At 41.2% G+C, this 14,691-nt stretch overlaps 1 protein-coding gene across 1 annotated transcript in view; it reads left to right on the top strand.

Moving 5' to 3' along the window:
* The window catches only part of PITPNB (phosphatidylinositol transfer protein beta), an 86,283-nt gene that overhangs the window by 22,377 nt on the left and 49,215 nt on the right, over window positions 1-14,691 (top strand). The window lies entirely within an intron of this gene.

Below are 14,691 nucleotides of genomic sequence, written 5' to 3'. Positions count from 1 at the left end.
TGTTAAACAGAATACCAATTTAAATTTTTTTTGATGTTTTTCTACATTTTCAAATATATTGATTTCAATTACAACACAAATACAAAGTGCACAGTGCTCAGTTTACATTATTTTGATTACAAATATTTGCACAGTAAAAATAAACAAAAGTAGTAGTGTTTTTCAATTCACCTCATACAAGTACTGTAGTGCAATCTCTTTATCAGGAAAGTGCAATTTACAGATATAGAATTATTATTTTTTTTTGGGGGGCTGTTAATCACAGTTAACACATTATTTTTTAAACCAGTGTTTAATCACACTTCTGTTTTGACCCTCTTCACTTACGGTAGTTCATCACTTGGCGGACACTGGCACAGTTCTACTGTGTTCTCATGATCTGGAGTGATTAAATATCAGAAAGTTAATGGAGCAAATCAGCAAAAGTTGAGGTCTTTTGAATGGGAAGTTTATTTATAAAAACTTCCAGATGGTTCTTTGGATAAAGAGACGGTTATCTGTAGCCAAGGCAAGGCTGAATTCCACTACCATTGAAGTACTTTGAGTCTGCGGTAGCACCTATGCTCTAAACATGCTTTCACCTCCAGTTCTTGTGCTACACATAACCCACCGACAGCAAATGAATCCCACCAGCCGCAACAGAGTACACTTACAGAGTTTCAAGATCACTGCAATCTCATGGATCAAAGAAAGTATAACAGCTTAACCAATTGTATTGCAAAGTGGTGGATAGCTATCGACTGCAGACCACTCATCATTGTAAATGACAGAGGGCTAAGAGGTGTTATTCAAATTGCATCTTCCAATCAGTCATACGCCCCGCCCTCCTGAGGAACCTTTGCATCAGGAATACATGACCTATATCACAATGAAAAGACTACAAATTTGGAACTTCTGAAAAATGCACTAGCTGTTTGCTTTGGTGATCACTGGACATCCTTGAACGATCACAGCTGTCTTGGAGTCACGACACACCTGATTGATGCTGCATGGACACTACAGTTGTTTGCTTTAACAGTAATACATAAACCTATGATTAATCACAACTAATTTTTTTCATCTAGTTAATTTGTTTTGCATTAATGGCAATCTAAATGCTCAGTACTTTTAAATTTTGTGGGTATTTGCTAATGTATCAGGTTTGATTTTTATCGGCACATTGTGGGCAATGGATTTTTGGGAAACAGACAGCTTTTAGTTTTAACAATACAGTGATTGACTTGATCAACATTTGTGTGCTAGTTTCAGTGTGTGAGGCTGAAATTGAAATAGGAATTGAATCCAGCTCTTCTGCATGGCCTGGCACAGAGCTCTGACCTGGCCATCCCTTTTTGTTGCTGTCTTAGGAATATATTCTTAAATAGCCCTCAGTTGGGTTCTGGCAGGTCTGTCTTTGCTGCAGAAATCTGTGTTGGAGAATTGCTATTGCTTCCATCTTTTCAAACTTTATTGAACACTTCTGCCCTTCAGTGCAGTAATTATCACCAGGTGAGCTGGTCTTTCATCTCTGCTGACAGATAGATGGGCCAACTGTAGTTAGAGAAACACCAGTGTCATTTCTTCAGCTTCCCCTCTCCATTTACTGCTTTGCTGCTGCTATTATTTTGAAGCACGTAGTATGCCAAGCACCTCCCATGGTCCCTGCCCTGAGAACTTACAACCTAGTTTCAGATGAGATGCAATTCAAGGATAATGCAACAATGAAAATGGCAGAGCGTACCCTGGTAAGGTTACACAGTTACTTAGTGTAGGGGTGTGTCGTTTGGGTGTTGCAGTACTGGAGGTGCTCAAGGAGCATAGCACATAGAACTGGAAGGGATCTTTTGGGTCATCGAGTCCAGTCTTCTGCTGTTGGCAACCCCATCATATAATCATGTTCATAAACTTAGCAAGCTCCGTCTTAAAAGTAGTTCAGTGTTTTGCTCCCACTACTCCTATTGGGAGGCTGTTCCAGAACCTCCCTCCTCTGATTGTTAGAAACAATCTTCTAATTTGCAGCCTGGCTATAGGCCTGGCAAACTAACTCGGGAACGGCAGTGCATGTGTAAGGGGGGGTGAGAGAACAAGGCATGGAAATGATTGCAGAAGCATTAGATGTCCCTTCAGAAGCAGAAAGAAGATGCTTAATCCCAGGCATGCACTTTTATACAGCATATAAGCTTTCAATTCATTGTGCTGTCCAGTACATCTCACGCGCACATAAAAAAGTGATATATTGAATCCATGATTGCATCAGACTGCACTGTAATGACTAGGTACAAGGACTACGCATTCTGTCTTAACCGTGCTATGTCCTGACTTTGAATATTGAATGTTGCCCTCTTACCATTGGCTTAGCCTACTACTTGAAATGTGTATTTTTCCCCTAAGTTTTTGACTCTGTGGATGTCCATTCTCCACTGACCAACTGCTGTTTGGTTACATGGCTAATCTGGAGAAGAATGTAGAATACCTTGATTTGTAGGTTAGCTGCTAGACTGCTTAGAACAGAGTTTTGCAAGAAAACTTGAGTTCTGTTCATGTTGCTGTCTTTTGTCCCTCTTTTACTTATGCATGCGCGCACACATACACATACCCTTCTTCCCCACTGCATATCTTTTTTCACTTCGCTTTTTCCAAAGTCCTCTTTCATAACTGTCCTAACCACTGATAGAAGAGAATATACTGTGTATTCATGTGTTGCTTATGGAGGGAAGGAAAATTGTACATCTTAACTGCACAATTCACCAAGTTGTCTTTTTCAATAATTTTGTTTATTTTTAGAATATTCTGAGACCCTCCATTTAAATCAAGTTAAATATGTCTTGCATATTTTCATGCAGCGAGGAATCACTTTATTGTTACTTGTGGTGGTTTTGTCATTGTATAAATGATCTGGAAAAAGGGGTAAATAGTGAGGTGGCAAAATTTGCAGGTGATACAAAACTACTCAAGATAGTTAAGTCTCAGACTGTGAAGAGCTACAAAAGGATCTCTCAAAACTGGGTGACTGGGCAACAAAAGGGCAGATGAAATTCAATGTTGATAAACGCAAAGTAATGCACATTGGAAAACATAACCCCAACTATACATATAAAATGATGGGGTCTAAATTAGCTGTTACCACTCAAGAAAGAGATCTTGGAGTCATTGTGGATAGTTCTTTGAAAACATCCATTCAATGTGCAGCAGCAGTCAAAAAAGCAAACAATTAGGAATCATTAAGAAAGGGAGAGATAATAAGACAGAAAATATCATATTGCCTCTATATAAATCCATGGTACGCCCACACCTTGAATACTGTGTGCACGTGTGGTCGCCCCATCTCAAAAAAATCTATTGGAATTGGAAAAGGTTTAGAAAAGGTCAACAGAAATTATTAGGGGTATGAAACGGCTTCTATATGAGGAGAGAGTAATTAATAAAACTGGGACTTTTCAGCTTGGAAAAGAGATGACTAAGGGGGGAATATGATTGAAGTCTATAAAATCATGACTGGTGTGGAGAAAGTAAATAAGGAAATGTTATTTATTCCTCATTACACAAGAACTAGGAGTCACCAAATGAAATTAATAGGCAGCAGGTTTAAAACAAAAGGAAGTATTTTTTCACAGAACACAGTCAACCTGTGGAACTCCTTGCCAGAGGATGTTGTGAAGGCCAAGACTATAACGGTTCAAAAAAGAACTAGATAAGTTCATGGAAGATAGGTCCATCAATGGCTATTAGCCAGGATGGCAGGGATGGTGTCCCTAGCCTCTGTTTGCCAGAAGCTGGGAATGGGCAACAGGGGAGGGATCACTTGATGATTACCTGTTCTGTTCATTCCCTCTGGGGCACCTGGCATTGGCCACTGTTGGAAGACAGTATACTGAGCTAGATGGACCTTTGCTGTGACCCAGCATGGCCACTCTTATGTTCTTATGCATATAACCTTAGAAAAGATGAAGTGGCAGGTAAATATGTTGTGTATTTCCTATTCCAAGCCTGAAATTGTGGCAGGCAATACCAGTGCTGTCATCTGCAAGAATGCTGGTTCTGACCACAGTATAGTTTGTGTATAAATAGGAAGCTATGGTAATTATTAGACTCCAAGGAAGTGAGTTAGTACTTAAATCTTTCCACTCTGAGGGATCCTCTTAGTGTAAATGCTTCTGTTTACTATATGCCCTTCATGCACCATCAGAGAATGGGCACTACTGTGCTTAGCTACAGTATCAATACATTTTGTATTGAAGACTGACCAGGCAGCATAGCTAAATATCTGTGCTCGGAACTCCACTCCCCCATCTGCGGCATTCTTTGCCTGGTTCCTTTGGATAGTCTGTGGAATGCTTTATATTACTTGGCCTATTTTTCCTTTAGTCACATTAGTTTTGGTTTTGTTGGGGGTTGGGGATAGTGTAAGTGCCTTTCCTGTCTTTGTGTGGTATCTTACTGGTACACTACGGAGAGGGCTTGCCGCTCTCCTGTCTGAGGAAAGTTGTATATATTTTTCCATTACTTCACAATTTTTTCTGAAAATAAGGTAATTACATTTGTAATTTTCTAGCAGTTTTTCTAAAATCCTTAAACTTTTGTCCTCCATACTAAGTGAGTAAACTTTAGCCAAATTCTGTGCCAGTTTCTTTAGTTTCCAACTATAATCAAAACTATAACATATAAATATAAAAATAGTAAATTCCTTAAAGATTCTTATGGCATGCATATGCTAACCCACACCCATGTAAAAATGTATACAAATGATTCAGCAGACATATGCTATTCTCTTAAGGTATACATTTAAACCTGGCCTCTTAATCATCTCCAGCACTTTGTCTAAGTAGCTTTTGTGATTTGTATACAAAAGTCACTTCCCAAGAGAGGATGAAGCATTAAAGCATAAGCAGAAGTGTACATACAATTAACGTGAGAAGAGGTTACATTTTTGGAAGTAATCGGAAGGAAAACGAGCATAGTGAAAACAATAAAATTGAAATCAGGTTTGTAGCTATTTCTGTGCACTGAGGAGATTACATCTGCCTTGTTCCAGACCATATTTGATGCCTATTTTGTTTCTAGAACAGCATCTGTGTTTTAGTAATATCATTTAGTACAGATCAGTAAACTTTCTAGCAATGGTGCACAAATACCTGAGGCGACAGAATTTCTATGGAGCATGTGGCACCATCCCTGTTCTGTAGTTCTCACTAGAAATGTAGCTTTAAAATTTGAAATAAGCTTTTGTTAAGAGGACTTTTAAAATATTCCCATTTGAGAATAAATACTTGTCTTCTGAAGGTAGAATGGAGCTCTGCTCTGAGGACTCTATTCATGGCATGTTGTAGAGCTAAAAAATTCTTTTTGTTAGCCCAGAAGCTTGGCTGACACAACGTCTGTTGTTGGAAGTGGCCTGGGAACTTCTTGTCTGGCTCACGAAAGTTGAGAGTCTACATTACAAAAACAATCGGAGCATACCCAGTGGCTTGTAGAGGGGTATAGACGTTGCGCCTGAATGAAGGGGTGAGTGAGAGCTCTAGTTGTTCCAGGCTGGCTCCAGATCCAGACCTTATCTTATGGATCTCTCCATTTCCATCAGGCTTGGGTAGGTGAAGCACTCAGTGCAGACAGTGTGTTTCATCAAAAAGTGAACTGCAGAAGCTTGGAAAAAATGAGCTAATCCTATAAAGTGCAGATGTTTCTTCACCAGTCCCATGAAGCCCGACTGCCTACCTCCCTGAAGTGCTGTCACTCTAGAACACATTGGTTTTGAAGAGTGTTTTATTTTAAAGGTGTTTTGAAGTGCTTGCTCTTTTTAACAATGTTTGTTTAACCACTGCTGGCCTGAGCCACTGTGCTGTGACTCCATTGCTCCAGAAGAGATATTGGGAGCTGTGCTGTCCCCAAATGATCCATCCTAAGGTGTCAGTGATCAGTAGCCAAGCAGCAGGGTGTCCTGGAACCTAACATTCATAGATTCATAGATTCTAGGACTGGAAGGGACCTCGAGAGGTCATCGAGTCCAGTCCCCTGCCCGCATGGCAGGACCAAATACTGTCTAGACCATCCCTGATAGACATTTATCTAACCTACTCTTAAATATCTCCAGAGATGAAGATTCACTGTGTAGTGAGACCTGTGCATTTGAAGTACTGGCATTCAAGCTCTGCCAACAATGGCCGTGTAACGTGTCTGCTAACCAACAATGATGACACTTAACAGTCTAAAGCTTAAAGGTAAAATTTAACACGGGGCTGAGGTGACAACTTTGAGAGATTCTGTCCATCTGAGCACCCAGTGCTGCATCAGTTCACATTCAGGAGGTTTTCTTGAGGAAAGAGGCATATGGAATCCTAACAAAAATATGAATGGTGCCATGTAAAACTGGCTTAAGTTAAGCCCAGGGATAGAATTTTCTTTCTTATGTAACTTCCCTTTTTACACGTGTCTTTCAGGTCTTACCGTGCCTGGGAGGCTGAACTGAGATATTTGCTCAATTATAACTCTTAGCAGTTGTGGTGACGCAAGCCTGTACCACCTCAATAATAATGTTAACTTCTACTACCTTGGTCTCTGTTGGCCTGGCCACTGGCCCAGGTTTTAGAACCATTTCTCTGTGGAGCCTGGGATGGGTCTCTGTCACTCTGAAAAGAATTACAAAGACCGAAGCATCTTGGTTCATGGTTTCATGTTCTTATTGCTGTAATTTATATAAATAAAGGCTGAAGTTTCTTTGAAGAGTTCTCTATTGCACTGTTGCAAATGATGCCAAAGGTGCCATTGAAATACTGTCCTTTGAAACAGCCTTTGAATCCTCCACATGCTGTTGCCCTATTGTATTATAATTTTTTTTTCCTGTCTCTTCAGCTTTCAAGAAGCTTTCCATTTTTTTTAGCTGTACTGTTTATTCAACAGTTGCCTGTTTCACTTCCTAAGAAGGACTTGCTGCTGTTGGGAATTATGCTCTGGCTGTATATATATTTTCCTTAAACTTTGAAAAGAGCTTTTGTTTATTTGTGATCTGGCTCTAGTCCAGGCTCCTTCTTTCAAGCCTGGGAGAAGGGCCTGTGTCTGAGAAGAGTGCCAACAATTCTGTCTTGTGCATCGAGAGGTTTTAATCCAGACAGTCTCACTTTTTCCTTCTACTCTTAACCAGACTTGGGTTAAGTGATTCAGCACCTTTGCACAAATTGGTCTCTCTCTTGTTCCAGAAAAAAATTAAAATGGATTAATCATGGTAATTTTTGCTTAAATACCAGATTTTACTTATCTGTGACTCTTCATTTGCAATATTTTCTCTCCTGTCTCATCTCATATTGCTGATCTTTCCCGTCCTGCCCAAGAGCAGGTAGATCTTTTTTTTTTTTTTTCCCCCCCTTCCCCTGTGCAAAGTGCTAGGAGCAGGCCAAACATCATTTGTAGAATAGGGTGTTCTCGTGTCTGGCCAAATTTCGAAAGATAGAATATATTTTTCATAGACAGAATTTATAAAGCTGCATATTTAGGTATGCAAAAATGCTGACTTGCCAAAACTAAGGTTGCACATGCAACCGTGACTCTACCCCTTAGAGCTCGTTTACATGGAGGAAAAAGCCTGGAATAGTTATTTCTGAGTAACTGCTCCTCACTCTCCCTATGTGAACATTGATTCTCCACTGAGTGTCCTTGTGTAGTTTAAATTAATGCACTTCGGAAGCTGATTAATCTAATCCACAAACAGGCATTCTCAGTCCCGGATGAGAACTTCTACATGGGAGTTAGTATGGAATAGCTGTTGCACTTTAAATTCACACAAACTTCCCCATGACTTCTGTTGTAGGCAAGACCTTAGTATTCATTATGATGTCTGTTTACATGATCCCATACAGTTTCTCAAGTATAATGTCCTACAACTTTTTCTGCAGGCTTGCTGAAGAGATGCACAGATGCCCTGTCTCATTTACTGCAGATATTGTATGATGAGCTGAGAGTAAGCCCTTGCCTTATTAACTGACATCTTATACGTGCCTTGCATGGACTCTAGCATTCAGTGTACTTAGTAGAAGATGCTACATGTGTATCTAAGATTATAGAGAACTATGGGTGGGACAGTGAGGTTATGTAAAGACTGTTGTAATGTAAATGCACAAGAGGGCAGAGATCAGGTTGTACAAACCCACCTGGACCCCCGGGTACATACTCGGGGTGTCTAATATGTGCTACTGTGGGTTGTGATCTTTGATGTACATATTTTCAATTAGTCTTTTTAAATATAAATAATACCAATAACCAAATTTAATTCTTTAGGTTTGAGCCTCTGAGGCAGTCACAGATTAATTAAGTTTAGTGGAGGACTGAATGATACAATGATCGATACAGTTAAAGACTTTATTTAAAATAAAATAGCTAAAACAGGCATTACAATATAATCATAGACTTCATTTTAAACTCTCGTTCTAAGATGAAATGGTGATCCGGGGTGAAAAGAATGGGTATATAGTCCTTTCGCTAATGGTACCCTCATGGTGGGTGAGCACTTTAATCTACCCTTTTTATGACACTCCCTAATTATTTAGTATTTAACCTGCCTTTTACCATAATTAAAATACCCTTATTAGCTATTTAATATTAAACATTACCTTAATTAACATCTGTTTAGACACCATTCCACTAACTATCAACATGGATAGTATCCTTCCAAAACATTCGCATTTTGTCTAAAATATTTTTAAAACCAGTTAGAACCAAACTTGTTTACATCATGACCTAGTGTTATGTCCTAACTTATCTCTAGCTTGCCTCTGAGCTGTCTCACTTCACTTCACCCACAATTTACCAGGCCTCATTGTTCTCAACCCTATATTTAGGCCCCAAAACCTGTTCTCTACTTACATTTAGCTCATTTCTATTTAACATCACTTTTATAGGTCACAGGGCACCAGCACTGTTTTTAGTGCACTGGCTTGATGAGCTAGCACAAGTATGTCCGCGAGCAGGAGGTCACACCCGTGCTCCAAGTGCAGACGTAGCCTCAGATCTGCATGTCGCTAGATTGTCCCACCACTGTGCTGATTGGATCTGCCCTCTGCCTTACCCAGAATGGATTATTATAGCACTAATCCTTTTAAATCGGCTTTTTCTTGTTTGAACATTTGTTGCTTTAGTTTTGATACCTTAAATTAAGTTATGATGATTGTGAAGTAGCAATTTTGCTGAAGGCAGTGCTCTGTGTTGACATGGAAATTTTACTGACACAAATACAGCTATTGACTTTAGTTTTCACAATTTTTGAACATTTTAAAGAACTTATTAGCAAACACATTAGATTGCTGAAAATACAGTGGAGTTCACTGACATCTTTATAGAAATACTGTACATGATTCTTAATGTTAAGTAGAACATTTTAAAAGAACGAACTTTCACTGTAACTAGAATATCACTTGTGCTTCAGACATTCATCATTTATTTAGCTGTCTGTGTTGTACAATAACGTTCAGCTAAGTGTGCTCATCATTGTAAAAATATTTTGTGGAAGAAGGTTAATGCTGTTGGATTATGAAAACCTTTCATTAGATGCTTGTTTTCAGTAAGTGGCTTTTTCAGTGTCCGAATTCATGAACATTTAGCAATCTGTCTGAAGACTTAAAAATAGCATTAGAGCAGGGGTCGGCAACATTTGGCATGCAGCTCGCCAGGGTAAGCACCCTGGCGGGCCGGGCCAGTTTATTTACCCGCTGACGCGGCAGGTTCGGCCGATCGCGGCCCCCACTGGCCGCGGTTCGCCGTCCTGGGCCAATGGGGGGTGGCGGGAAGTGGTGCGGGCGAGGGGTGTGCTGGCCGCGACTTCCCGCTGCCCCCATTGGCCCAGGACAGTGAACCGTGGCCAGTGGGGGCCACGATCGGCCGAACCTGCCGCGTCAGCGGGTAAATAAACTGGCCCGGCCCGCCAGGGTGCTTACCCTGGCAAGCCGCGTGCCAAACGTTGCCGACCCCTGCATTAGAGGGATCTCATACTTTTTTTGGTCTATAGTTATCCTTTCCTTCCCTTCCAACAAGCAGATCTCGGGTTCACTGTTTCTTTTTCCATCATTGTAGTGCAGTTTTTGCTTGTTGAATGCCAGTTTTGGTAATTTGTGTTTTCTGGGCTGTTTTCACATACCTGAAGACCTCATAGTAATGAAATCTCTTCCGGTCCACAGCCTGGTGGTGATAATGTCAGAACTGAGTCTCATAGTGTTTGTTGCAATGCTGTGCATTTAATAGGAAGGTGAGGAACTGCAGCCCATCAACCCCTCAGTGAATTGTCTGTGAAAGTTCTACAACCAAATTCAAGCCTTCTCATTGTTGAGCTAGCATGCTAATTTTCCATAATCCTCCTGATTTTGAAATGAAATTGAAAAATTACTAGATTTTAAACTTGAATTATAGTAATTTTGCATGTGTGTGCATACATGTACACACACTTACGTCACTCACCACCACTCGTGTCCAGTGAACACAGCAAATAGTGATGCGGTCTCAGGGGGTGGAGTCTTCCCCACTGACCCTGTGGCACTTGTGCAGACTGCCCAATGTGGTCTGTTAGGCAAGCCATGACATTTTTGAATGGGTTGGGGTGCCTCTGGGTTCACCGCCCAGGCCACAGGCTTCTCGTTGTGCTCCAACTGCTCTGTGTGGACTCTGTTGGACTATGTTAGCATGCTCTAGAGCAGGGGCGGGCAAACTTTTTGGCCTGAGGGCCGCATCGGGTTTCGGAAATTGTATGGAGGGCCGGTTAGGGGAGGGGGTTGTGGCCTGCCCCATCCACACTCCCCTGTTCCCTGACGTTGTTTCACCCCTCCCCCGACCCCTGCCCCATCCACACTCCCCCACTCCCTGACCCCCGCTGCCCCATCCAACCCCTCCTCTCATTCCTGACGGCCCCCCCGGGACCCCTGCCCCATCCAACTACCCCTTTTCCCTGTCCCCTGCCCTAGGTAGCAGTGGAGGGCAGCTTTCCTAGGGTCAGTCCTCCTCTTCTCGCTGTTTGGGGCTGGGGGCCAGGGGTGCAACGAGGAAGGGGCCCAGAGGATCCAGGCCACCCCTTGAGGAGAAAAGAGATGGGAAAAGAGGAGAGGTCCAAATAACCTCCTGAATTACTCCCTAATTTACTCCTGAAAAGTCTCTGTAGAACCACATGATTTACCCATACCCCAAATTAGCAGTTTGTAAGCTCTGTTGCACAGAAGCAACTTAAGTGACCATTAAGACCAACATGAAAAGCCTTCCGCCCTGCATCTTCCTTGTTCTGCATCGCAGTGTTCCAGACAACGAGCTGAGGAGCAAGCTCAACCACAATTTCTCTGGACTTCCTGTGGTGAATGTGATGGTGGCATAGGGGACTAAATGGTGCTACCTCATGCAAGCATCCATGTGTACACTCCTTCAAAAAGGGGCATCCACAAGAGACTTTTGGGACTAGTGCGTAAATGGGTAGATCCTTCTCTGGGCTGGGAGTGCAAAGGTCATACTGCATAGGTGGAGAACACAATAAGCTCAAAGTTATGTCCTAGTGCTGCCAAAGTGCTTGGGATGCTGAAGGGCTAAATTGAAATGCCATTTTAAGGGCTGCTTACATACCAATTCTAAGAGTCTGGGTAACAAGAGGAATTGGAAAGTCTCATTAAGAAGCAATTTGATATAATTGGCATTACTGAAATCTAGTGAGATTAATTGCATTGTTGGGATGTTAAAATCACTGATTATAACCTGTTTAGGAATGATAGAATGGGTAGAAGAGGGTGGTGGCCTTCTATATTAAACGTTATCTGTTTCTGAGTTATTGATAACTCAGAACCACAAGATATTGAATGTTTATGGATCACTGTGCCAACTACCAAAGCCCAAAGGGGTCCGGGTGGAGGTCTGTTGGAGACCAGAGAATCAAACTAGGGAACAGGATGAGTTACTACTTAAGCAACTTTCTGTAACGTGTGGAAAGAAAAATTGTGGTATTATATGGGACTTCAGTTTGGAGAGAAATATACTGAATGTCTCATGCAGCCAGTACTAAAACATTATAGATTATGGTTTTGTAACACAAAAGGTATTGCACCCAACACAAGGTAACATTATTTTGAATCTCTTTATGATGGATCAATATGAATTAAATTGGACTGAAAGTTGGTGGTTACTTAGGGACTAGTGGTGATGACAAGATTATATTCAATATGGACAACAGAGGACCGTCTCAACCAGTACGATATATATTCTTGGTGCTTCAAAAGGGCAAATTCCCCGAAGATGAGGGAAATTGATAGCAAAATTTCACAGTCAAAAAAGAGGACAATTTTGGTTAAAAATCAGTCTTAATTTAGCAGCAAATTGAAGGCAGCAATTAGAACTAAAAAAGCAATATGTAACATGGAAAAAATGGGAAATAGTCAATATAAATGAGTAGTTATGAAATGTAGAAGGAAAACTAACGTCATCGGGGAAAATCCATCACTGGCAGGGGTAAGGACAATAAGGAGTTATATTAGGAACAAAAGAAATCCTAGTCATGGGATAGACCCATTACTACACCGCTACCTCGATATAACGCTACCCAATATAACACGAATTCGGATATAACACGGTAAAGCAGTGCTCCGGGGGGGCGGGGCTGCGCACTCCGGTGGATCAAAGCAAGTTCAATATAACGCGGTTTCACCTATAGCGCGGTAAAAATTTTTTGCTCTCGAGGACAGCGTTATATTGAGTTAGAGGTGTATATATAGACATGATAAAATTGTTAATGATTCAGAAAAGGCAGAGGTGTACAATAAATATTTCTGTTCTGTATTTGGAAAGAAGCAGGATGATATGCTTGTATCCTATGAGGATGAAGTACTTTCCAGTCCATTAGTAACTGAGGATGTTAAACATCTACTAGGGATAAACTTTTTTAAAATCAGACCCAGATAACTTACACCCAAGAGTCCTAAAAGAGTTGGCTCTTGGGATCTTTGGCCCACTGATAATTTTTAATTAATAGGTTTCAGTTAATAGAAAGAGTGACGGGTATTATCTCTCTGTCATTTTATGGAAAATAGGTCTTGTCAAGCCTGATGTAATTCATTGAGATTACAAATTTGGTTGCTAAAGGTAAAGATCCACCGGAGTGCGCGCGCACACACGCACGCGCGCACACACACCCGGAGCACTGCTTTACCGCGTTATATTCAAATTCCTGTTGTATCGGGTCGCGTTATATCGAGGTAGCGGTGTATTACTTAATGATCTCAAAGTAAATATAAAGTCTCTGCTGATAAAACTTGCAGATGACACAAAGGTTGGCAGAATGCTGTATAAGACTGCCCTGTTATTTACCAATCTAGATTGCTGGGTAAGCTGGTCCCATTCAAAGAAAATGTGTTTAATATTGCCAAATGCAGAGTTCTACATCTAGGAAGAAGGAATGCAGACCCTGTTTACAGAATGGGGGACGTTACTCTGGAAAGCAGGGATTCTGAAAAGAATGTAGCATCATAATGGACAATCAACCCAACAGAGCTCCCAGTGTGATGCTGCGACAAAAGGGGCTAATGCAATCCTCGGATGTATAAACCGGAGAGGAGTGAGTAGGAAAGTGACTTTAGTTCTGTATGACATTGATGAGGCTATACTGAACACTGCATACAGTTCTGGTGACAACCTTACAATTATATGGAAAAATTGGAAAATGTGCAGAGAAGAGCTACAAATTTTTCAAGTCTAGAGAAATGTTACAGTAAGACTTAAAGAGCTCAATCTGTTTAGCTTTTCGAAAAAGATTGAGGTGACTGATTTAAAATGTTTAAATGCTTTTATGGCGAGAAAAATATCAGGTATTTAACCATGGGAGCAAACTACCCAAGGAAGTGGTGAGGGAATTCTCTATCCCTTGAGTTTGAGAACCACTGATCGCCATATGTGGGGTGGGGAAGGAACTTCCCCCCCCAAGGTCAGATTGTCAGTGACCTTAGGGATTTTTTGCCTTCCTCCACAGCATGGGGTGCAGATAACTTGCCAGGATTATCTGTATAGGTCTTAATCAATTTCCTGCCCTTGTGGAGGTCCTCCTATCCTCTCCCTATAGCACATTATAGTCTGTTCTCCTATGGGCTGTAATACCTGGTCTAATTTCAGTTGTTGGGTTTGGTGTGCGGGTGTCGGTGACCTGCAATATATAGAAGATCAGACTCGATGATCTGGTTGTCCCTTCTGGCCTTAAACGCTGACTCTAAGTTCTGTTGAAGATGTGGGGTGAGATGGATATTGCAATATACCCTACAGTGTGGAACTTGTCTCCTCCAACAAAGGACTTGTTACCTGCCAGCCTAAGATACAGCTCTGAATTTGCCTAAAAGTCAGGTGATGTCAGAATGCAGATATTCATTAGGTCAAGGCTCAGGGAGGGAGTCTTGATTTTGGTCTTCAATTGTAGTTCATTATAACCTGTAGACTCATAATAGACAGCCACAAGAAATTGGAGAATAGGAAGGAAAGTTGTTTGCAAATTCTACGTCCTACTCCCTGGATGGGGAAAAGTGTTGAACTTTCTGCCTTTCAATGTCCCTGAATGAGCACTTGCCCTTGTATTATGGAAATGGTGAATAGCAGTGCCCAAACTACATTCTCTGTACCATTCATTATTTTATACATTCTTATGTCTCTTATTTGTCCCTCCTCTAATGTAAATCTCTTCAAACTCTTTATATAGGCATTCTTCCAGGCCTCAAATCAACGGGTATA

Source organism: Emys orbicularis, chromosome 16 (assembly GCF_028017835.1).
Source record: "Emys orbicularis isolate rEmyOrb1 chromosome 16, rEmyOrb1.hap1, whole genome shotgun sequence".
Taxonomy (NCBI): domain Eukaryota; kingdom Metazoa; phylum Chordata; order Testudines; family Emydidae; genus Emys; species Emys orbicularis.
Note: the sequence above shows the minus strand (reverse complement) of the source record. Positions and strands in the feature narration are given on the sequence as shown.